At 35.4% G+C, this 24,800-nt stretch overlaps 1 long non-coding RNA gene across 1 annotated transcript; it reads right to left on the bottom strand.

Moving 5' to 3' along the window:
• Nucleotides 1-4,526: 4,526 nt before the first annotated feature.
• On the bottom strand, nucleotides 4,527-20,622 carry LOC116585123. The gene is made up of 3 exons (XR_004283475.1): nucleotides 20,512-20,622; nucleotides 18,621-18,655; nucleotides 4,527-4,581 (listed from the first exon to the last, which is right to left on the bottom strand). It is a non-coding gene; the product is annotated as an uncharacterized LOC116585123 (long non-coding RNA).
• Nucleotides 20,623-24,800: the final 4,178 nt, after the last annotated feature.

Below are 24,800 nucleotides of genomic sequence, written 5' to 3'. Positions count from 1 at the left end.
CCTAAAATCTGGTACTTTGGTCTTCCCTATCTTTGGACTTACATATCTGTCAAACAGTTCTCGCTGGAAAACATTCCTAATAATTTAAAATCATTAAATCTCCCATGCTCGTTCAGAGCCTAAGACATAAGACAAATCTTGGGCAAAACCTTCTCTGTACCATTTAAGATTCTAGAGGTGCAAATTTTTTTCTGTCATTCAGGTAGAATGGAAAAAAAGCATTATCTAAACTTAAGCAAACAAATGAAAGTATAGTAATATTCCGATCTTTCCGAATCTTGGGTTCTTACTACTTCTATTGGCATGGAGGAACCCTGGAAGAGCATGTCATCAATCTGTTCCTTTTCTCCTTCTTGTCACCTGGGCTGCATCACTGTGCCTCTACCCTGGCAATCACCAGTGGCCAGCAAAGGCCTCTTGGGTTCAAAATTAATGCTTACTTGAGCGTCCTGAGTGAAAAAATACAACCGTTCATCCCTTGAAAATGTCATTTAAGTAAATTTAGCTAACATTTAACCTTAACAAACATGATTATGACCCATGATAGCCAAGTCATATAGTAAGTTTTAATTTAAAATAGAAGACAAATATAGTAAACTTAATATAGTATACAGTAAATTTAAAATAGAAGAGAAAAGGGGCCCACAATGCTAGCTTACCAGCAAATGTTTGTATAATACTGTGAGACTGTCAAAGTTAGCCAGGTAAGTGGAATTAATTCTCTATACAGAATATAGTAAATTAAAAATAGAAGACAAAAAGGGGCCTACAATGCCAGTTTACCAGCAAATGCCTGTGTAATACTGTGGAACAATCAAAGTGGAATAAACTTTCTAAATAGACTTGCTCCTTTTGTTGCTTGCATTGAGCTGATCATTTTGGTTCCACTTGCTAGTACTGTTTTGTTCTAATTTCTAGTGGTGAAGAAAGAAAAGAATCTTAGCAAAAAAGGATCTAAATCTTATTCTTATTCGTTTGAACACAGCCCTTGAACTGAATTAGTATTTTTCACTCATGAGAACTATGTCCTATGAAAGAAATGACCATGCTTATGTGAGATGCAATTTTTAATACCAAGTCTAGGAATCAGATGTGATAGATAAAGTGTTACAGTATAGATAAACGTGAATCCCAAATTCGAAAGGACCTACGAACAAGCCACTGGTAAGTGTAAGGCGATCAGTGGCTGCAATGGTAATTCAGGTGAGAGATGATGGGGACAGGCAATCAGGGAGCATGGGAATGTTTGGATTCTGGTTCTATTTCAGAAGTCAGTGGGATTTCCTGATGGACTGAACGGAGGCTAAGAAAAAAAGGGCCCACATCAAGGATGACCCAGAAATGTTTGCCATTTACCAAAGTGTGTGGAATATGGTGTCTGGGGTATATTCAAGGGGGAAAAATCAGGAGCTCATTAGCCCGTGTACTGCTGCTTCACCATGGGGCACAAGGAGTTCTACACCCATAGTTTCAGAGCCAGGGGTGTCACAATTGCTGCAATTAGCAAACTGGCACGTGGCAGCCAGGAGGAGCAATCTTTCAGGCTCCACCAGCCTCTCCTCGCTCTCCACAGTGGCCATGGTGGATGCATGAGCACCCAGGAGTCACCACTGCTCACTTGGGCACAGGGGCTCCAAGCTAGCAAAGCCGCGATTCAGCTACAGCTCCATGGGGCGGTGGTGTATATGTAGCAAAATGGGGCAGAGTAGGAAGAGGAAAAGCTCTTCTCTTCCTTTGGCATCATCATACATGTATTTTTAAAGAGCTCGTCCGTACTGCTCCAAAATTCAGTTCCCAAAACAGCTCCTCAGATTTTACTTACTCTCATTTCCTTTCTCTAGAATCAAGTGTTCTCAAAAGACCATACTGAACACAGATTTGAGTCAAAGCCCGAGCTATGCTCAAAATCATGATCGCCTTACTTTGGGTCACATTCAATTATTCCCTAAGTGGCTAAACAACATATCCCACTCATGTAAATAAAGGTCAGGGGCACCTGGGTGGCTCAGTCGGTTGAGCCTCTGTCTTCAGCTCAGGTCATGAACCCAAGATGGTGGGATCAAGACCCGCACTGGGCTCTGCTCTGCAGGGAGCCTGCTTTTACCTCTCTCTCTGCCACTCCCCTTGCTTGTGCTGTCTCTCTCTTTCTCTCTCTCTCTGTCAAATAGATAAATTAAATCTTTAAATAAAAGTTTACTACATTTAATCATTAATTGTAAATATATAACTGTAACTATAAATGTCCAGGTAAGGCTAAATACCAGCAGTGCAGATCAAGTTCTCTCCCAGAAACATCTCTATTCCAAAATACAAACAGACTTTCACTGGGCTTGTGTCACCAGTTTTCCAGCAATGGCCAAATGTGTTTACATTCCAACAACTGACTAACCAAAGACTTGCATTAGAGTTTCCACTTTGGTGTCTTAGCAGTTTAATCCACACTTTATAGATGAAACTGTGTCAGATCTGAGATTTAAACTCAGGGCTCTTTGACTCCAAGACTCATAAGCTTAATCACTAAACCAATTAGAAAAGCAAAGATCAAGAAAGATTGGGAACTCTATGGGCAGAAGTGACAGGATGAAGTCCCTAGGTTTGGCATCTAATCAAAACTTATGGTATTATCCTTGAATTAGACAATTAAAGTTTCACGTGTGAATATTTGAAAAATATCACAATAATCAGTAAAACTGAGATCAAGGTCATATTATCCACATTACTGGAGAAAATTAAGAAATGTAGTGATTTATGGCATGGTCTCTGTAGACAGACACACCTGAAACAGAATCCCAATGTCTCTTTTCACTAATGGTGTGAACTTGAGCATGCCATTTATTTTGTTGAGCCACAAACAAAACAAAACCAAAAACAACAAAGTGTTTCAGCTGACTTACAAAATTCAACTTTAAGAAAGAACTTAGAAGAAACATACATTCAAAAAGCAAAGTACAATCGAGGCATATGCCAGGGAAGCACACTCACCAAAGTCATCAGTGCTGACAAAACAAAGCCAGGAGAGGTATCAGGCAAAAATGAGTAAATGAACAGGAGAATTTTCCTCCTTGACCGAAAACTGACTATTAGAACCCAAAGCTAAAGCAAAGAGACAAAAGATACACTATAGTCCAAAAAAGACCAAAATAAATGGCAGCAGACAGACATCTTTTTTAAGGCTGATTATGCAAGGGAGGAAAACTGATTTGCTGTCTTCTACTATCACCCCAACCAATCTACTGCCCACTCCAGTCAGTCTGTATAAACAAAAGCCAGAGAGGAAGTGAGGGAAAGAGAGTGAGGGAGGAAGAGACAAAGACAGAGACAGAGACAAGAGAAAAGAGCAAGAGAAAACTCTCATCTCCTGAAATCAAATAAGAGATCCTAAGAGAATCACTCCCAGAAACCAGGAATGTGTAGTGAAACAGACATCTCATTCTCCAGTTAGACATGTGCTTTGAGCTTTCAGAGTCCCACCACTACCCCAAAGCCTATTGATTGAAAGAAAAATGGAGGAAAAGGGTAGAGAAATTCAATAGAGCAGCCTGCACATCCACCTTGTGTCACACGAGAGAAGTGTGAATTGCAAGCAAGTCCAATGGATCCCACAGAAATTAACAGGCTTGAGCTGCCTTGCAGGTACCCCTAATAGGGCCACCTGCTGGGCTAAGGAGCAGGAAGATACAGTGCCCTGTACTGATAGAGGACAGAGAGGAGGGAGATTTGGAACTGTTTGAACTAGAACTGTTCTCCCACGTAAGTAACCTCTGCAATAGGTAGTCTTTTTACTATCACAGTGCCCAGAAAGGGTCTCTCTGAGACTACTACAGGATCTGCTTGAAAAATAATATCATTAAGTGTCATCAGGAAAAGGAAAAGGGAGAGTCAATAGAGCAAGGAAACCATTCTTTAAACATTTTTTAAAAGATTTTATTTATTTATTTGACAGAGATCACAAGTAGGCAAAGAGGCAGGCAGAGAGGAGGAAGCAGGCTCCCTGCTGAGCAGAGAGCCCAATGTGGGGCTTGATCCCAGGACCCTGGGATCATGACCTGAGTGAAGGCAGAGGCTTAAGCCACTGAGCCACCCAGGCGCCCCAAGGAAACCATTCTCATTTACACTTCGAGTTTAGCCTATTCAATCACCCTAAACTGGCTTCAAAGATGATACAGAGAGTAGGCTTAAGTTGATCAAAGATCCCATACACAATGAAAATGAGCTAATCATGAATCTTTAGGCACTGAACATAATAGTATCAAAATGTCATGGGCAAAAACACAGACTCTGGGGCCAAATGGCCAGGATAGAATCTGATGACTAACACTGTGCAAGTTGTTTAAATTCTCTGTGCCTCCATTTCCTCATCCGAAAAGTAGACTTAATAATGGGCCCTCCCTCATTGGGTTTTGTGAGTATCAAATTATATAATACAGCAAGCACTACAAATGGTACCAAGCACACAGAAAGCAATATATACATGCTAGCCATCAGCAGCAGCATTATTATTAATACTCGGAGAAATAGAAACACACCTGTGGATGGTAACTTGGCAGCTGCACATCTCAATTTTTAACAGCTGAAAAGAATCTAGATAACAAATAAATAATAAATATTTGTATGGTTAGAATAATATAATTGCCATCAGAGGGAGAAATAGTAATAAAGAAATAAAAAAGTAAAAAAAAAAAAAAGGGACAGCAGTCATGAGACTTCCTGTATAAAAAGGAAAACAGATAAAATAAGTAAAACACCAAAAGAAAATAAGTTGACAAAATGCAAAAATACATTATAAAAGTAAAATACACATAAAATTGTCAATATAAATATAAGATACAAATATAAATATGAGAATAAGCAAAAACTGAATAAAGAGAAAATTTTTAAAAATCTAACAAATTACAAAGAATAATTAATCAATGTTAACTTAATCACAGGGTAAACTCGGGGCACCCCTGTACAATGCAGTACAAACTGATGTAAACCTTTGGAATGCAATTGATAATATAAGTCAAAGATACTTCAAAATGCTCTTGCCTTTATTCTTAAAAATTATATTCATATAAGTTATACAAAGGAAATACAGCAAAATACAGATAATGTTGTATAGACAAATATATTTACTACAGACTTATTTAGAAGAAAATAACATGTTTAAAATGTCCATAAATAAGGTATATTTAGGTACTGAGGTATAGAGACTTACTAGAATATCAATCATTCACTTAAAATTATGTATTTTAATGTGATCAGAAACTTCAATGTTCAATTTTATAAATAAAAAGGATATAAAATTAGATAAAATATTATCTCAATTAGGCACAAAACTCTGGCAAAATTATAATATAAAGTGAATGCATAAAAAAGTTAACAGTATGTGAATCTTTTTTTCTTAATTCTATTTGTGGCCATTTTAGTTTTCTATACCGAGTATATACATTACTCATAACCAGAATTCTTGGTATGTAACTTAAGTTTCAAATAGCATCAGAGTTTGAAAGATGAAAGCAGCCCACAACCAAGCCTTCTGTATGCTGTGTATATGGGTCACAGATGTGACCTATAATCCAGCACGTGTTATATTTGTATTTTATAAAGTATATTCTCTGGCTAAGTTGGTTTCGTTGTGCTGTTGCATTAAAAATTTATTCTTTTAACCATTTTATTGCATTTCTTTGTAAGATAAATGTTTACCAGGGATTCATTGCTCTTCTAGGTGAGCTTGCTATGATATAGAGAAATGTATTCTGGAAGGTCAGTGTCCATTTGCCATATTCTTTTTTCTCTTTTATTTGGTTGTGACACATGGATTGAATGTTTTCATTAGACTGCAACTCAGATCTTTTGCCTCCTAAACCTTTTTCTTTCTCTTGCCTGTCTTGTCACAGTTTATTAAAAGCACATTTTGTTCTGTGGAATTAGATTCCCATCTCCTCAGCTTGATGGGATTTTTGTCTCTTCACCTGAGAATTGTAGATTACAGGATAATTCAGCAATACTTTAAATCAAGGAATTTAATAAAACTGCTATGTTGAATACAATTTAAAGGTACTCTAAAACAGATTAGTCTAAGATATATGGCTTGTCTTCCAGTTTCTATAACCTTTTATATAAAAAGACTATGAACATTTATGTGGGATAAATTCAGATTTAAAATGTAAATTATATGCATATATATGTATACAGACACACATATACATATGTATCTGTAGAGAGAATTCAAATTGAGAACCATGAAGTTCGAAGGAACAGATGGTACAGGTAAGTGACAAAGTCCTTAATTTATCTTCAGTTTTATTTCTGATCCTTCTTCCCCTCTCCTTCCCCCCCCCCCTTTCTCCTCACTCCCTATCCTGTGTGTGTGTGTGTGTGTGTGTGTGTGTGTGTGTAAGAATGTGTAAGCTGTAATTTTCCATCTTTGGATCAATCTAAAGTAAAATGGCCTAAAACTGCCAATTACATTTATTTGGTGATTTTAAAACTACAGAAAGAAAAAATAATCCATTTACAATCTAGCCACCATTTTTAAAAATAAACAGAAAGAACAGGAAAAATTGCAACTTAAAATACTTGCCAAATATTGGTAATTCAGAGAGCCACTGTTTTTTTTAAGAAATTGAAATATTACGCCAATTATTTTAGTTTCACTAAAAAAGTACTCAGACCAAATTTTTATGTTACCGTGACAAGTTATTTAACTTCTATGATCCTCAATTTCTTTTTCATTAGAACAATACATGGTTTTATCTTACATATATAATGCTTATTATGTAAAGCAAGAAAAACATGAAGAAGAAAACAAAAGAAATCATCATTAAAATTAGAGTGCAGGACGCCTGAGTGGCTCAGTGGGTTAAGCCGCTGCCTTCGGCTCAGGTCATGATCTCAGGATCCTGGGATCGAGTCCCGCATCGGGATCTCTGCTCAGCAGGGAGCCTGCTTCCCTCTTTCTCTCTGCCTGCCTCTCTGTCTACTGTGAACTCTCTCTGTCAAATAAATAAATAAAATCTTTAAAAATAAATAAATAAATAAAATTAGAGTGCAATACAATATACATTTATTCTTAGATATATACAGAAGGAACAGAGAGGTAATTTCATCCAAATTAAAACATAATATCACAGTTTTATTAAATAAAATGCCAAATCTATCTTCTTCGAGTTTAGAAATCAGAAGTGAGAATAGATGAATTTCCAATAAAATATTTTTGTTTCAAAAGTTATTAAGTTCTAAATGACCCCTTTAATGTTAAAAAATATAAAGACGTTCTTGCCGGGATTTTTTTCTGTTTGTTTTTTTGTTTTGTTCTGTTCTGTTTTGTGTTTGTCCTCAATGTTACCATATTGGAGGGGTAAAGTGATTCTCCACTCCACTTAGAAAAGTTAGAGACTTGGCATTCCTCCTCCACCTCTCATATTCACTAAGTTTATTATCATTTTTCTTTCGACAGTGTTTAGAATTTTTTATTCATTTCTAGCATTGTCAATAATATCAAGTAATGTGGAAGGGACAAATGTTTGTTTATAAAGGGCCTCTAGTTGCTATCAAAACAGTAATTCATGTTGTGTCTCAGATTTAGAAACTGTTGGGACCATTTTATCTAATTTAACCTTATCATAAGCAGCTATAGCAGACATTTGTAGCAGCTCGTAGCAGATATTTCCAGAAGCAGGGGTTACATATCCAAAGTAAATAAAGATATGTACAATTTGTGATTACCCTTATAAAATGTCAATCACAAAAGTACTCATCTTTCAGGAATATTTTCAACCTAAAAAGAAAGCCGGGGGTGGGGGGCACCTGGGTGACTCAGTCAGTTAAGCATTGGACTCTTGATTTAGGCTCAGGTCATGATTTCATCATCTTAAAGATCAAGCCCAGCATAGGGCTCTGTGCAGGGTGTGGAGCCTCCTTAAGATTCTCTCTCTCCCTATCTTCCCCCACCGCTGGCTTGTACGATTACACATGCACTCTTGCTCACTCTCTAAAAGACAAAAATGAAGTTAAATTAAAATGAAATTAAAAATAAAAATAAATGTAAAAATTTACATTTTTTTAAAAAAAAGGGAACTCAGAAAGGAGAGCCTATTGGTAGTTACCAGGAGTAGGGTGGGTAGGGGTTGAGGAAATGGGTGAAGATGCATGGTTAAAGGTTATAAACTTAACAGTGATAAGACAAATTTTTCTGGAAATATAAGGTACAGCATGTTGACTGCAGTTAACAATACTGTATTATATATTTGAAAACTGCTAAAAAAGTAGATGTTTTCGATACATTCTTACTACAAAAAAGTAACTATTTGAAGGGACAGGTGTGTTAACTATCTCTATCACCTAATTTCACTAAATAGATAAATTAGATAGATATGTGAATATACAGATATATGATATATATGAACATATATCAAATTTTTAAAAAGAAAATTTCATCACTGACCACGAACTATTCCCTATAAATATTGTGTGAATTACAAAGAAAAAAAGAATACTTTTAAGAAACTCCAGAGAGAAAATATCATATATGATAGAGAATTGATTTGCTTCATAATTTTCCTTTAATGAAAGCAAGTTCCCTTCTTAAATAAGAACTTATATTCTCGATTTCACATTTTTCATTCTTAAGAGGAAGCTTATATTATTTGGTATCCACAGTACTCTATTTCCTAAGTACTTGTATAGTTGAAAATATCCATTTTAGCAGGGTATGAAATTCTTATAACAAACTTTGTTTTCTTCAAAATTTTATTCACGTTTCCCTGTCATTTGGCAACAGATGTTGCATTACTCATTTTACTACAGCTCTGCAATCCATTGCCTGGTTGACTAGAAGTATGTATGTGTTCAACAATAACTATCCATATTTTAGGATTCAATTTTTTCAAGTTTGAGAAAGCCTGCCTATTTTCCTTGATTTTTTTTTTTTAATGAAAATATGGGTCCTACTCTCTTAACTAGAATGAATAGGTCTTGTGCCATTGTCTCCTGGCACTAAATATTGCTATTTCTCATTGTTTTATTTCCCCTTTGTAACTTACTGGATTTTTTTATTTCCTACCTGGATGGTTCAGGAATTTTTTCTTTTCCTTGAAAGTTCAATAACTCATTCAGAATATACCACAATTAGGTTTTATTTCATTGGTTTCACTTTTATTTTGTAACAAAGGAAATTACCTTTTGATCTTCAGATTTATTTTATCCTTTATGTTAAAAAAAGTCCATTCAGTGATTAAATGTATTTTCTCATCTGTTTGGTGTGTTTCCCAGAAATTTCTGCTGTACAAGTTTACTTATTTATTTGAGGGAGAGAAAGGGAACTTGCACACTGGGTGGTGGGGGTGGGAGGAAGCAGAAGCAGAGAATCTTAAGCAGGCTCCCCGCCCAGCACAGAGCACAACATGGGGCTTGATCTCACAACCCTGAGATCATGATATGAATGGAAATCAAGAATCAGAGCTTAATTAATCTTACAATCCTGAGATAATGACCTGAGCAGAAATCAAGAATCAGGGTTTAACCAATTAAGCCACCCAGGTACCCCTCGAGATCCAGATTTTTTTTTTTCACCTTTTTTTATTTTCTTATTTTGGGGCCACTACATCATATTCTCAACTTGTTTTAACTTTACAGTTAACAATATCTTTAAAGTGTTTTCACATGTACCACATTATACACAGTACTTTTTGTTGTCTTTTTTTTTCCCACCTAAGAGAGGCACTTTACATTCAGTTTTAGGAAACTGCATTTTCTTAGATTTAACCCCCTATTTCCCATTCCAGCTAATCAGGACCACTTACATTTTAATTCTATCATTTGACATATTAGCTCTGCCTCCCAGCTTCATCATTTACCAATCTAATGAGTATGTCATTTTAATAAGATAGTTTTAAAATATTGACCCCAACATTTCAAAAGACACATAACTAGAGACATATTTTAGGCACTATTCAAGCACAGCCTTCAAGCCAATTTCTGTGTCTTTAATGTACTATGCTTTCAAAGTATGTTTACATTTTAGTGTAAAACCTTTAAAAGACCAAAAACTGCGAGGCCAACAGAAATTAATTTCTAACAATGAAACTTAAGAGTTGTGGAAGAAAGAGTTCTGCCAGGAGAATTCTATTGTAGTTGTCTGTCTATTCATAAGCCTGTATTAGGTAATAGCATCCTTGCCTACATTTTTATTTTTTTATTATTTTTACTATTATTTTTTATTGTTATGTTAGTCACCATATAGTATGTTATTAGTTTTTGATGTAGTGTTCCAAGACTCATTGTTTATGTATAACACCCAGTGCTCCATGCAATAAGTGCACCCCTTAATACTCATTACTGGGTTCACCCATTCCCCCCCACCCTCCTCCCCTCTAAATCCCTCAGTTTGTTTCTCAGAGTCCAGTCTGTCATTGTTCATCTCCCACTCCGATGTCCTCCCCCTTCATTTCTCCCTTCCTTCTCCTAATGTCCACCATGCTATTCCTTATGTTCCACAAATAAGTGAAACCATATGATAATTCACTTTCTCTGTTTGACTTGTTTCACTCAGCATGATCTCCTCCAGTTCCATCCATGTTGATTCAAAAGTTGGGTATTCATCCTTTCTGATGGCTGAGTAATATTCCATTGTATATATGGACACATCTTCTTTATCCATTTGTCTGTTGAAGGGCATCTTGGCTCTTTTCACATTTTGGCTATTGTGGACATTGTTGCTATGAACACTGGGGTGCATATGGCCCTTCTTTTCACTACCTCTGTATCTTTGGTATAAATACCCAGTAGTGCAATTGCCAGGTCATAGGGTAGCTCTATTTTTAATTTTTTGAGTAATCTCCACATTGTTTTCCAAAGTGTCTGCATCGACTTGCATTCCCACCAACATATAAGAGTGTTCTTCTTTCCCCACAGCCTCTCCAACATTTGTTGTTTCTTGCCTTCTTAATTTTTGCCATTGATGTAATGGCAAAAATTAAGTGGTGTAATGTGGTATCTCAATGTAATTTTGATCTGCACTTCCCTGATGGCTAATGAAGATGAACATTTTTTCATGTGTCTGTTAGCCATTTGTATGTCTTCTTTGGGGAAGTGTCTGTTCATGTCTTCTGTCCATTTTTTGACTTATTTGCTTTTTGGGTGTTGAGTTTGAGAAGTTCTTTATAGATCTTGGATATCGGCCCTTTGTCTGTGGGTCATTTGCAAATATCTTCTTCCATTCCATGGATTGCCTCTTTGTTTTGTTGACTAGTTCCTTTGCTGTGCAGAAGCTTGTTATCTTGATGAAATCCCAAATGTTAATTTTTGTTTTTGTTTCCTTTGCCTTTGGAGATGTGTCTTGAAAGAATTTGCTATAGTTGATGTTGAAGAGGTTACTGCCTATGTTCTCCTCTACAATTTTGATGGATTCCTGTCTCACATTGGATTCCTGTCTCACATAGATTCCCATTTCACATCCATTTTGAGTTTATCTTTAGGTATGGTATAAGAGAATAGTTGAGTTTCATTCTTCTGTATGTAGCTGTCCAATTTTCCCAGCACCATTTATTGAAGAGACTGTCTTTTTTCCATTGTATATTTTTTCCTGTTTTGTCGAAGATTATTTTACCACAGAGTTGAGGGTCCATATCTGGGCTCTCTACTTTGTTCCATTGGCCTATGTATCTGTTTTTGTGCCAGTACCATGCTGTCTTTGGTGATCACAGCTTTGTAATATAGCTTGGAATCAGGTAATGTGATGCCCCCAGCTTTGTTGTTCCTTTTCAAAATTTCCTTGGTGATTCGGGGTCTTTTCTGGTTCCATACAATTTTAAGATTGTTTGTTCTAGCACTTTGAAAAATGCCAATGATAATTTGATCAGGATGGCGTTGAAAATATAGATTGTTCTGGGCAACACAGATATTTTAACAGTGTATTCTTCCAATCCATGAGCATGGAATGTTTTTTCCACCTTTTCGAGTCTTCTTCAGTTTCTTCCATGAGAGTTCTGTTGTTCCTAGTGTATAGATCCTTTACCTCTTTGGGATACAGTAGAGGCAGTCACAAGGGGGAAATACATAGCCATCCAAGCCTCATTCAAAAAGTAGAAAAATCCTGAATAAATACAAACTATCTTTATACCTTAAAGAACTGGTGAATCAGCAACAAGTTAAGCTTAACCCATATGTGGGAAGGGAAATAATTAAGATTAGAGCAGAGATCAATGAATTAGAAATCAGAGAAACAGTAGAACACATCAATGAAACGAGAAGCTGGTTCTTTGAAAGAATTAATAAGATCAATAAACCCCTGGCCAAACTAATCCAAAAGAAAAAAGAAAGGACACAGATTAATAAGATTATGAATGAAAGTGGGGAGATCATGACTAGCACCAAGGAAATAGAAACAATCATCAGAAATTATTATCAACAGCTATATGCAGATAAGTTAAGCAACCTAGAAGAAATGCATGCATTCCTGGAAACCTATAGACTTCTAAGACTGAAACAGGAAGAAACCGACAACCTGAAAAGACCAATAACTAGTAACAAGATTGAAGCAGTGATCAAAAACCTCCCAAAAAATAAGAGATACAGATTTTAAAGGATAGTCGGTGCTTAAATAAATACATCATATATTTTCCTCTCCCATTCTAGTTTTGAAGTGCCTTTGAAAATATTTCTATATCATTTTTGCTAGTGTACAAACATTTTAGTCTATATGATTTTATAAATTTATAAATGCAAATCTGCGTGAACCTATTAAACTTTAATACCATAAATTTTCAGGAAAAACAACAATTGGAAGAGAAAATATAATCACTGAATAAATTTTTCCTAACACAAAAGATGAAATAAATCTTCAAATCAAAAAGGGATTACACATTTCAAAATAAAAGTAAAGCCAACCAATCTAAATTGAGAAATATCTAGGTGCATTCAAATTCAAGGAAAATAAACATACTACGCCTTCTCCTTTATTGATTTATTGGTTGTCTTTCCTTCAACCCTCTATTATTGAAATTTTGAAGAATGCATATATTTTTTTTTTTTGTTCTATTCTCTAAGGTAAGTAACCCCTTCTAAACCAGTACAAAGCCCACGGGATTGGGAGCTTAAAATACATAGTAGCTGAATGAGTAATACCTACTTATACGAGCCATTATAAGATAGACAGGGAAGTTAACATTTGTTTTGCCTCCACAATATATTAATTATTTTACTTTTATGTTAACACATTCAGTCATGTAAAATAGCATTGAGATTTCTGTTTTACAGCTGAGGAAATTGAAGCTTAGAAATTTAAGTAAATTGCATAAGGTCACAAAGATAACTGTAGAAATGGTGGAAAACCATGGTCTGACTTCAAAGCCGTGTTCCTTCCGCTACAGAAATCTCTTTGAAGCTATAAAGCATAGGGTTGGTATTATTATCATTGCTGTTCCTTTTGTTGTTGCCATCTTCCTCCCATTTTTGGTAATTTTGTTTCAAAATGTATCTTTTTTTCTTGACTCCTGTGATTAAGATTCTAGGTTTTGCCTAAATAACAATGAGTCCAGTCAGCAAAGGGTATTCACATAAAGATTATATTTTCATAAATCCAAATTAAATGGAAGAAGAGGATGATAGATTTCCTTTAATGTTAATTGTACTGTTGTCTTCATTTTCCAAAAAAGAGATCCTTGAAGTACTTCTGCCTTATAAATGAATAAAATATTTAAGTCTACCTGGATATTTTTTTTTTTAAAGAAATCTATGATAGGGGAGGGGGTGGGGGGTTGGGTGAGTCTGGTGGTAGGTGTTATGGAGGGCATGTATTGCATGGAGAACTGGGTGTGGTGCATAAACTATGAATTTGGAACACTGAAAAGAAAAAAAAGAAAAGAAAATGGAAAAAAAAAGAAACCTATAATAAATTATTTGCCAAGAAGATGATTCCTTCTGTTTTTATTTATTTTTAAAAAGATTTTATTTTTATTTGACAGAGAGAGAGAGATCACAAGCAGGCAGAGGCAAATGGGGTGGGGGGCAGCAGGCTGAGCAGAGAGCCCAATGAGGGGCTTAATCCCAGGACCCTGAGATCATGACCTGAGCTGAAAGCAGAGGCTTAACACACTGAGCCACCCAGGAACCCCAATTCCTTGTTTTTAATTAACTAATCCTCCATTAATTATCTTCATAAATTTATATTTACATATTGAGTTGAATTTGTTCAAACTACTCTACATCTAGTTGGCTTTTTCATTTCCAAATTTCATGTGTTCTGATATTTTATCCTTCAAGGACTAGTTAAAATGCTCTTTACAGAACTACTTCAGTTACTCTAGTCAGATGTAATTTTGCATTTTTTCTAAACAACTCTGAATGTATTTTATCCAAACTATTTTGGTTCTTATTACTTTCTACCTAGCATTCCTCCTAATTTAGTGCAAGCATTTTGAAAGCAAATAAAATATATTTTACATTCTTGAATCTCCAATGTTACTTACAGTATGCCTACTTTAACATAGTAGTATCCAGCTGGTGTCCAATAAATAAAATTGAATGCTCAAATTGGCATTTATTAGAGTTGTAATATATCCTGAAACTAAAATATCGCTGAACACTTACATGCTATCTTAAATATTTAAATACTAACTTTTTTCAAAAGCATACTTTGTAATTGTTATTCCAATACTTTCTCTTCTACCAGAAAATTTCCTTAATTTACTGAACACACTAGTACAAAACATGACCTTTTTATAAGAAGATGGGAGCCTTTACTAAATATATATTTAAACATACTTGGGGGAAAATATCTACTGTATACTTTCTGTATTTAACAGAAAATGCACAAAATTGCTAGATGTTTATTTTCCAATGTGATCTTTAATAACGACAGATACTCAACAGCCAATTCAAGAGTAGTTGTGTTGGGGCTCCTGGGTGGCTCAGTGGGTTAAGCCTCTGCCTTCAGCTCAGGTCCTGATCTCAGGGTTCTGGGATCGAGCCCCACATCGAGCCCCACATCAAGCCCCGCATCAGCTCTCTGCTCAGCAGGGAGCCTGCTTGCCTATCTCTCTGCTTACTTGTAATCTCTCTCTCTGAGTCAAACAAATAAATAAAATATTTTTTAAAAATTTTAAAAAAGAGTAGTTGTGTTAAATCCTATCCTAAATCAGATGACTGTTCACACTCAGCTTAAAAAGGTTGATGATAAGTCTTCATTTAGTGTTGTTCTCATGCCTGGCCTTCAGAAATTCCTAGGGAAACACACACTCAGATGTCTGCTTCAAATTCGTGTGAATTTTATTTAATTTTTAATTAAATTTAATATTGGGATAATTGATAAAACTTACTGAGTTCTACTGAGAGTTTCTTTCATGACTTAAAGACAACTTTGAATATGAACATTCAAAATACCAAAAGGAATAAAAGCTGCCAAAGAAACTGAAAAATTCTGACACTGCCAAGTGCTGGACCTGGAGTTTGGTATTAATGTTTTGCCAAAAACCTAATTACCTCCAACAGAGCTATGTATCTAGAATTTAGGAATTTGACTTTTCTTCCAATAAAAAGAATATAAAATATATGAGGGTCCCAATTTATCACTTTTTGCTAGAGAAGAATTACTTAGAATATCTAATGTTTATAACCCTGTCCTAGAATAATTTATGATGAATTAGTACCTTTTTAGTACATATATTCTTTTTAAATGTTTTCTTACACTTACCAAATATTTTCACATGTTCATAAAATATTTTAAGTTAATATTAAACAACATATACTTTCAGATCTTAAACAAAGGTTTTTTTCCTATATTCCTAACTGGTTTGACCACCATGCGTGTGCACACACTGTACGCACACACAATCAAATCATTTTTTGGCTAAAGAAAGTTAATCTTGGGGAAACAAAACAGCAGACTTGATATGCCAATTTATCATTATACATTTGTACAGAAATCCTTTATTTACAAAATAGAGCATCCCATTTCATTCTCAGCAAAACCCAGGAAAGAGTGCAAGGCAGGTCTTATCTTCATTTTACACATGAGGATACTAAGGGTTGTAAAGATAAAAGTGAATTGCCTAAAATCACACAAAAGAAAAAAAAATTCCAGGACCAGAGCAAAAATCAATTCTTACTTCAGTGCTTTTTCTATTGCCTCCCTTTGCCTACAAATAGAAGGCTCAAGGAACAATCATTATAGATAAGGTTTTAATCAATAAAAGTAAAGGGATACCAGTGAAATATTTCAATAATTTCTTATATATTTATTGAGTGCTTATAATGCTCATGATACTGTCTATATGGTGCTCTGGAAAATACAGAAATCACATTTTAATGCACTTACTTATGTATTTAATTATCTATTTAGTTATTCAATAAATATGTCTTGAACATGTACTGAGTGTCAGACACTGAGAAAAATAACAGAAATGAATAAAATACATTATCTACCTACATGGAGATTGCATTAGGGTCATGAGATCAAACATAAAAAATAATTGTAATGAATGTAATAAATGTCTTACTAGATATATTTATAAAGTTCTGGGAGATTGTAGTTGGAATAATTATCTCTGCCTTAGAGTTGAGGAAATGCTTCTGAGGAAAAATGGCTTTTAGCTGCAACTTTAGCAAAAAAAATGCACTTACATCCTTTATTATGAAAAGTAAAGCATATTAAAAGAAAAAAAATCTTAGTGAACCTAAACAAACATAGGATTTGAAACACTATAATATCTTTATTACCAAAGACATGAACTTCCCATAATAAAATGCCTTAGGTACCTGTTAGAAAAGGTAAAGAATATGTGAATAGGGAAATCTGTACATCACAATAGTGATGCACAGATTGTGAAAAATATGGGAATGAGAGTTAGGTCATGAAAATACGATATGGATATTAAGACATTTAAAATACAAATACCTCCCTCTCCCACTTTTCAACAAAAATAACTATGCTGTGAGAGACCAGTCAAAATAACCATTACTTAGTAATTTTCTTGATTATTCTTTCTTTATTCCTGGTTTATCTGGGATCTAATGTACTCCATGCAAATAATACTGTGATGAGACCTTCTCTGATCATCAGACCATTTTCCATATTACTTGAGCTGCAGACTACAGATGTGAAGGCTGCTGAAGTAATCTGTTAAGAGTAGTTTGAATATTGCTGCTGACATCAAAATGTTAAGTGGGTAAATGACTTTTATCCCTATGTTTTCATAGGGATATCATAAAATGATGCATTTTATGAATGCCTGGCCGTCATAGATCTGCTTGGACATGCCACTGCTGATTTTGCCCTGTAATACTTAGTGCCCAGGACATCCTAAGAGAACAGAACATTTATCTGTTCCGTTTATTGGAAGACTATACTTTCAAGGATCATTTCTATTGTCTGTTCCATTCATTGGGATCATCAGTGAAGATCATCTACATGACTGGAGAGGAAAAGGCTGAATATTCTGAGAACTCCGGCTGTTAAACGTCTTTATAGGAACTTCTTTACTGTCAGTTTATTGTACTTGGAAAAGTGAGAATCTCTCAATTCACCCACTGAGTCTGGGTACAATAGGAAACTATCATTTCTGCTTAACTACCACACATATTTTTTTTTTTAAATAATAACTATCGTGACAGGAGTGAGGTGATATTTCACTGTGGTTTTGATTTGCATCTCCCTGATGCTTATTAGTAACATTGAGCATTTTTTCACATATGTGTTAGTCATTTGCATATCGTCTTTGGAGATATGTCTATTCAGATCCTTAGCCTATTTTTTTTATCAGGTTATTGGTTTCTGTTTTTGTTTTTACTAATGAGTTGTAGAAATTCCTCCCACATTTTGGAAATAAAAATAAAAGACAATAAGCATTGGTGAGGACATAGAGAAATGAGAACTCTTGCACACAGAATCTTGCACACTATTAAAAGGAATGCAAAATGTTGTAGCTTCTGTGGAAAATAGTATGGAAGTATCTCAAGAAGTTAAAAACAAAACTATCATATGACTCAGCAATTCCACATCTGGGTATTTATCCAAAAGAACTGAAATCAGAATCTCAAAGGGATATTAGCAATGCCATATTCATTGCAGCACAATTCACTACAGCCAAAATGTGGAAATAATCTGAATGTCCATTAACAGATAAATGGATAAAGAAAATGTGGTGTGTATGTATATATATATATATATATATATATATATATATATATATATATATATGAGAATACTATCCATCCTTGGAAAAGAAGAAAATTCTGCAGCATGTAACAACAAGAATGAACCTGGATGACACTATGCTAAGTAAAATAAGCCAACCATGGAAGGACAAATATCACATGATTTCACGTATATGGAATTTCTAAACAGTCAAATCATAAAACCCAATAGCGGAATGGGAGTTGCCAGGGTCTGGGGGGCAAGGGAATGGGAGGTTACTAATCAATGTGCTTAAAGTTTCCATTGATTGAGACGAGTAGGCTCCAGCGTGTCTGCAGTATGATACTGTACCTCTAGTCCACAATAATGCATTATACACTTACAAAGTTACTAAGAGGGTAGATCTCATGTACAATGTTCTTTCTACAGTAAAATAAAATTAAATTAAAATACCAAAGTATTTTACCCTATATACATAGGTGCCTCTGTGAAAAGATTCACTTACCAAGAGGTAAAAAGCATGTTCTTCTCAAGTCACCTCTGAAATGCAAAAATCAGGCCTTCCTCAGATTAATACACTGGAAAAAATTCTTGTCTCAATTACGGCACCACTGGATTCTTTCTGTGATCTTAATATCCAGTCTGATATCTTCTAATGTTGAGCTGATATAGCAAAATAATATGAAATTTCTAATAACACTTTAATACTAAAGTATTAGAATTAATGAGTGAATTAATATATGTGTTAAAAGATAATTTAGTTATTGCCTTGCCTGGCAACTGCTGAGCAAGGAGTTTTGGAGAATATAAGGATGAATAAGACAACCTAAAGACACAGTTCAGAGAAAGAGAGAAAATTTTGAACAGACTCCTAAAACAGAGTCCAATTCACACATACAATAGCACTGTGTGTAATGTATACAAGAAAGGACATGAATAACTTTGCGTGGAGTCAGGGAAGGCTTCAGAAGGAAGTGATTTTAGGCAGGGTGGGAAAGAGTAGACGTTTACTAGGTGAAGAAGAAAAGGCGCTGAGTCCACAAAGACAGAACAACTGGAAGCATCAAGTCAAGGAATGGGGCATAACTAAGAGAGTACTAAGGCACTTCTTGCTCTGTACAGAGGAAATATAATGGGGAAAATGGTGAGAGATGAAACTGCAAGAGTATATTTAAAGTAGATAATGAAGGACACAGTTTGTCTTGCTAAAAATAAAGTCTGACCTCATCCAACTGGCCATGGGAAGTATTTTTGGTAACTACAAAATGAATTGGAGAATGTAAATACAGGGACAAGGCAACTAGGTAGAAGGTTCCAGCAATGATCAGTGCCCTCCAAACCTTTCTCATCATGAAATCTTATCAGCAAAAACTGAACATTCTCTCCCTATTACGTGCATATCTTGTAATATGTATTGACATATGTAAAGTATAAGTTATAAAGTTCATATAGAAATTTAAAAGGATAAGAAAAAAAGGGGGAAATAGGAATTTTAAAATGTTTTTCTTTGAATTTCATGGACCATCCTCAAGTGTGTCTGTCTCTTTGGAGATCACTGGACTAGACAATAGTTTACAGGGACAAAAATGGCAGGAAAGGAGAAAAGAGAAAGGTGATAAAAATCATCTAGAAAGCGGACTCCTAGGAAGGTGCTAACTGGACACAGGGGAGAACAAGGAAAAGCTGAGATTTGTGTTTGGGTTGCAATTTCATCAACACAGGGCAGACAGGCTGCGAGGCAAGTATAGGGAGGTTGGGAATGGAGAGATGAGGAAGGTAGATCAATGCAATCAGTTTTGAACTTTCAGGTATAAAATGCCTTTTATATAAAGGTCTGAAGCTCAGAAGAAAGAGCTTGAAATATACATTTAAGAGTCACAGCTACTGGCTGGTAACTTAGATTCCAAAAAGGATGAAATTGTCTGGAAAGGGAGTATAAAAATAGCAGTGATTCTTAGGCATGTGGGGATGAGGTTATACTCTGTTTTGAGAAGCCAAAGAAAGTTTGGATCTTCTCTTCATAAAAATGCACAGCAAATACTTCCTAATTAATTTTAGGGCATTCCAAATCATGCAAAGAGAATAAAAGAGAATACTATATAGGATTAAAAAAAATACACAGACCCCAACATACAACTATGTTATGTGATGGAATATATTTTAAGAAATCAATTTGATTAAATAGGCTTATAGGCTAAATATTATAATCATATAAATTTACGTCTCAAAATGCCCAGGAAAAATTAAAGTAAGCACAGAAAATATTCTCTTAAACTCTGATTCTAGCACAATGTAAACTGGGCAGAAGCACAGAGTTGTAATTCTTTTCTAGTGGATAGAGTAATCCAAGCAGCGAAATGCACTTTTAACCAGCTTAGGAAAGGAAGGACACATACCTCGTCTTATTATTAAATTTTTCTCCAATATGGCTTGCCTAAGGTAACAAAGAATTAATAGTGAAAATGGGAAATAGCATAGCATAATGTACTATCTTTCTTGTGAAGATAATGCCTCTGACCCACTACTGGTCAAGCATACACTTTTGAATTATTTCCCATGGGTGGCAAGAGACTTGTGTTGGTCCATCCACAATTTCTGTATTTAGGAGGACTCTGTTTAGAAAAACTACCAATCCACACCTCTCCCTTTCAATTTGGAAATTCTCTGAGGCAACTTTGCAAAACTCATTCTAGGGAAAAAATAAATAAATAATAAAGGCCCATGTTACCTGAATCCACTTTATAGGAACTTCACCTGCAGAAGAAAGAAAATTAATTAAATTCCCACTGAAACCTTAGTCCCTTATGAAATTGAATCAACACTTTTTTTTTTTTTTTTTTTGCCCTTTGGTTTCATCAAACCTGACTGTAATTAATACTTTGAAGTTGTATTTCAAAATCTCATAGGAAACAAGTAAGAACTAAAAACTTTCCCCTTCCGTTTGCTTGGGGCATTGACTGTGATTGACTGTGAGTCTTTGCATTATAGAGAATCTTCAGTTCTTTAAACAACAAAACAACAAACAGCATATAGGTTTCTATTCCATAATAAGCAAACGAATATCTACAGAGGAAAAAGGAGATGAAGAAGCGATCATCCCCAGATTCTGTCTTCTCCTTCAAAACACCACCACAGATGGACAAAATCACTTTAGCAGTGTTCATAATGTCTTAGACTCCATCAGCTCTGTATCTATTACCTCCAAAAGCAAACAGCCTAACAGGCTCTGTCATTTGGAGTTGAGTTCTTATTGGGCTCATCCATGCAGATAATCAAAGGGATTGTGGAGCTTCAACTCCAGTTGGCATCTGACGCCTGATTTTATTTAACCAGAAGTTCCCAGACCTTGGTGCCCCCGGAAAGAGCAATTTTTGTCCTTCACTTGAGGGGCCAAATGTTTTAGATGTCTTCTTCCTAATGCTTCTCCGGAGGCCTGAGCTAATGGCATTTGATAAAAGATGTCATTGATTTTCATTCTACTAAGTAGCTTATTTGGGCTACCTTTGTTTTCTTACTGACTTCTACCAGTTGGGGATTGAATGTTAGTGGGTCCCTCTTACTCTCCAGTTTGTGAAGCTTGGCACGCATAAATAATGCAACTACATTGCACAGAGGCGGTCAGGAGGAGAAACGGTGCTTGCAAAGGAAACCTTTGTGGAAACAGCTGCTGGGCCTTCCAGAAAGAGCTCAAATATAATAAGAATGTCTAAGCTTTAGGACCAATGAACCGGGAGAGGAGGGGGAGAGAGGAACACAGTTTTGGGAGAGAAAAATTTGTTTCTAGAAAACTCTGACTTTCAGCACTGACTCCTAACATTTTTTGGAATGTTCTAACCCTTACAATTAAAAAAAGCAGCAAAATGTTAAAATTTATTTCAATAATCTGGTGATAGTCCAACTTTTTTAGCTACTTGTCCATCATAGGCACTGAACAATCAGAACAGATCTATAGTAATAGCTATATATAATAATATAGCACCTCAAGATTCAACATTTACTGAGCATCCAGTATTTACCTAGACTGTTCTAAGTGTTCTTATGTGCCTGTTATTGTGCCAATTGTTATTGCAGTTGTCCTGAAAATTATTATTTTATTTTTGTTTTAATAATAATAATGCTGAAAAGGGTAAAATACCACAACCAGTTAGTGATGAGGAGAGAAATTTTCAAGCCATGATCCTGAATGTGAAATTCAATGTCTTTTTTTTTTTAATTGAACTTTAAGTGATACAATGTTACATTACTTTCAGGTATACAACACAGTGATGCAACATCTCTATACATTATGCTATGGTCACACAATTAGAGCTACAATCTGTCACTGCAGAATGCTATTACAATATCATTGACTACATTCCCTATGCTATATCTTTTGTCCTGTGACTTATTTATTCTATAACTGGAAGCCCATATGTCCTGTTCCCCATTTCCCATGTTGCCGATCCCCACCACTACTCCCCTCCTCTCTGGCAACCATCAGTTTGTTCTCTGCATTTATAGGTCTGTTTCTGCTTTTTGTTTATTTATTCATTTGTTTCGTTTTTTAGGTTCCACATATAAGTGAAATCATATGGAATTTGTCTTTCTCAGTCTGACATTTCATTTACCGTAATACCCTCTACATCCATTCATGTTGTTGCAAGCAGCAAGAGCTCATCCTTTTCAAGGCTGAGTAATATTCCACTGTGGATGGGGGAAATATATATATATATAATCTCACATCTTCTTTATCCATTCATCTATCAGTGGACATTAAGGTTGCTTCCATATCCTGACCAAAATACCACCATATGTATATATGATATAAATCATGCTGCAATAAACTTGAGGGTGCACGTATCTTTTCAATTAGTGTTTTTTGTTTTCTTTGGTATATACCCAGTCATGGAATTACTGGATCATATGGTATTCCTATTTTCAATTTTTGAGAAACCTCCATTCTGTTTTCCATAGTGGCTTCAGCAATTTATATTCCCTCCAGTAGTGCACAAGCGTTCTTCTCCACATCTGAAATTCAGTATATTTTTAACTCTCACTGTTACCTTTCACTTTTCTCCCTCCCCGTCTTCTTTCTTCCCTACCTTTTTCCTCCCTTCTCACTCTCTCTCAGGCGCGCACACACACACACACACACACAAGTTTCGAAGTCCTTTTCATCTTAACACCTGCTGTCTCTAGTTCTGAAGTTATTAAATAGTGTCATTTTCTAAAGTGCCTTGTGAATTGCTCTGTTTATCAAATTTCTGATAAGAGAATTAAGACACTGTGTGTGTCAGATCTGTGCCATGCAAAGTCAAAAAGCAGTTTCACTGAATTGGCTACTTGAATTTCAGATAATTATTCATTGATGTGATAATTATACTGTTTATATCTGACTAATTCTGCCCCATGGTTACCTGCCCCAGCCTAGCTTATTCAATCCTAGCCCCATTTCTTAATGGAGACCCTGATGTGTCATCTTAAAAAATGTCTAAACCATCTTATAGATTACAAAATTTGAAGTCTCCAAGCAATGCTTCTTCATTTCTTTTAGGAAGCAGAAAGTCTGGGTAATAAGTATCCTAAAGGTGTTTTCATAATACTTCTTGTTCCTTGTTTGATGAAAACACCCTCATCTAAAAATGGAAATAACCACCATATTACTGAGACCACAAGGTGGCTGTGACTATGCAACATGTTTTTCTCATTTAATCCCCACCACAATCCTTCAGGAAAGATATTATTGTCTATTTCTTTTGGACTTCTATAACAGAATGCTATAGACCAAATGGCTTATAAATAACAGAAATGTACTTCTCATAGTTTCAGAGGGTAGAAAGCCCAAGATCAAGGCACTGGCAGATTTAATGTCTGGTGAAAGCCCACTTCCCAGTTCATAGATAGACACCAGGTCTGTCTCAGGTGTCCTCACATTGGGAAGAGATGAGAGAGCTCTCTGGGTTCTCTTTTATAAGGACACTAATCATATTCATGGGAGTTCTCTGCCTCATCACCTCCAAAAGCCTCACCCCCTAATACCAGCACCTTGAGTGTTAGGATTTCAACACATAAATTTTGGGAGGACATATGCATTCAGTCCATGAAATTATCATTCTCACTTTTTTTTTTTTTTTAAGATTTTATTTATTTATTTGACAGACAGAGATCACAAGTAGACAGAGAGGCAGGCAGAGAGAGAGGGGAAGCAGCATCCCTGCCGAGCAGAGAGCCCGATGCAGGACTCAATCCCATGACCCTGGGACCATGACCTCAGCTGAAGGCAGAGGCCTTAACCCATGGAGCCACCCAGGTGTCTCTTCATTCTCACTTTTATAGGCGAGAAAATAGACTCAGAGAGGTGAAATATATTAGGTAAGGAAGCTGCTAAGTAGAAGATAAAGTGTTAGAATATAAGTCTATCTGATTCTAAACTATATATTCTTTCCTCACTGAGGAAAGGCTTGTAGAGGAAAGGCTTCACAGGCTTGTTGTATTTGAATATGTGCTTGTTTGTTTGTTTTTTCCAATGAAAAGTATACAAAAGAAATTACAGAAACATCGCCAACATTAACCCAACTACCATTTTGTACAAACTTTGTTGAATGGGTAGTTTCCCTATGTCAGTGTTATGGAAACATATCACCTAAAGAAATAATTATTGCTTCCAGTGGGAGAACAAATTATGAGACTGTATAATTTCAAATAT

The sequence above is a fragment of the Mustela erminea genome, chromosome 2 (assembly GCF_009829155.1).
Source record: "Mustela erminea isolate mMusErm1 chromosome 2, mMusErm1.Pri, whole genome shotgun sequence".
Taxonomy (NCBI): Eukaryota; Metazoa; Chordata; class Mammalia; order Carnivora; family Mustelidae; genus Mustela; species Mustela erminea.
The sequence above is the reverse complement of the archived record's forward strand: the minus strand, read 5'-3'. Positions and strand labels throughout refer to the sequence as shown.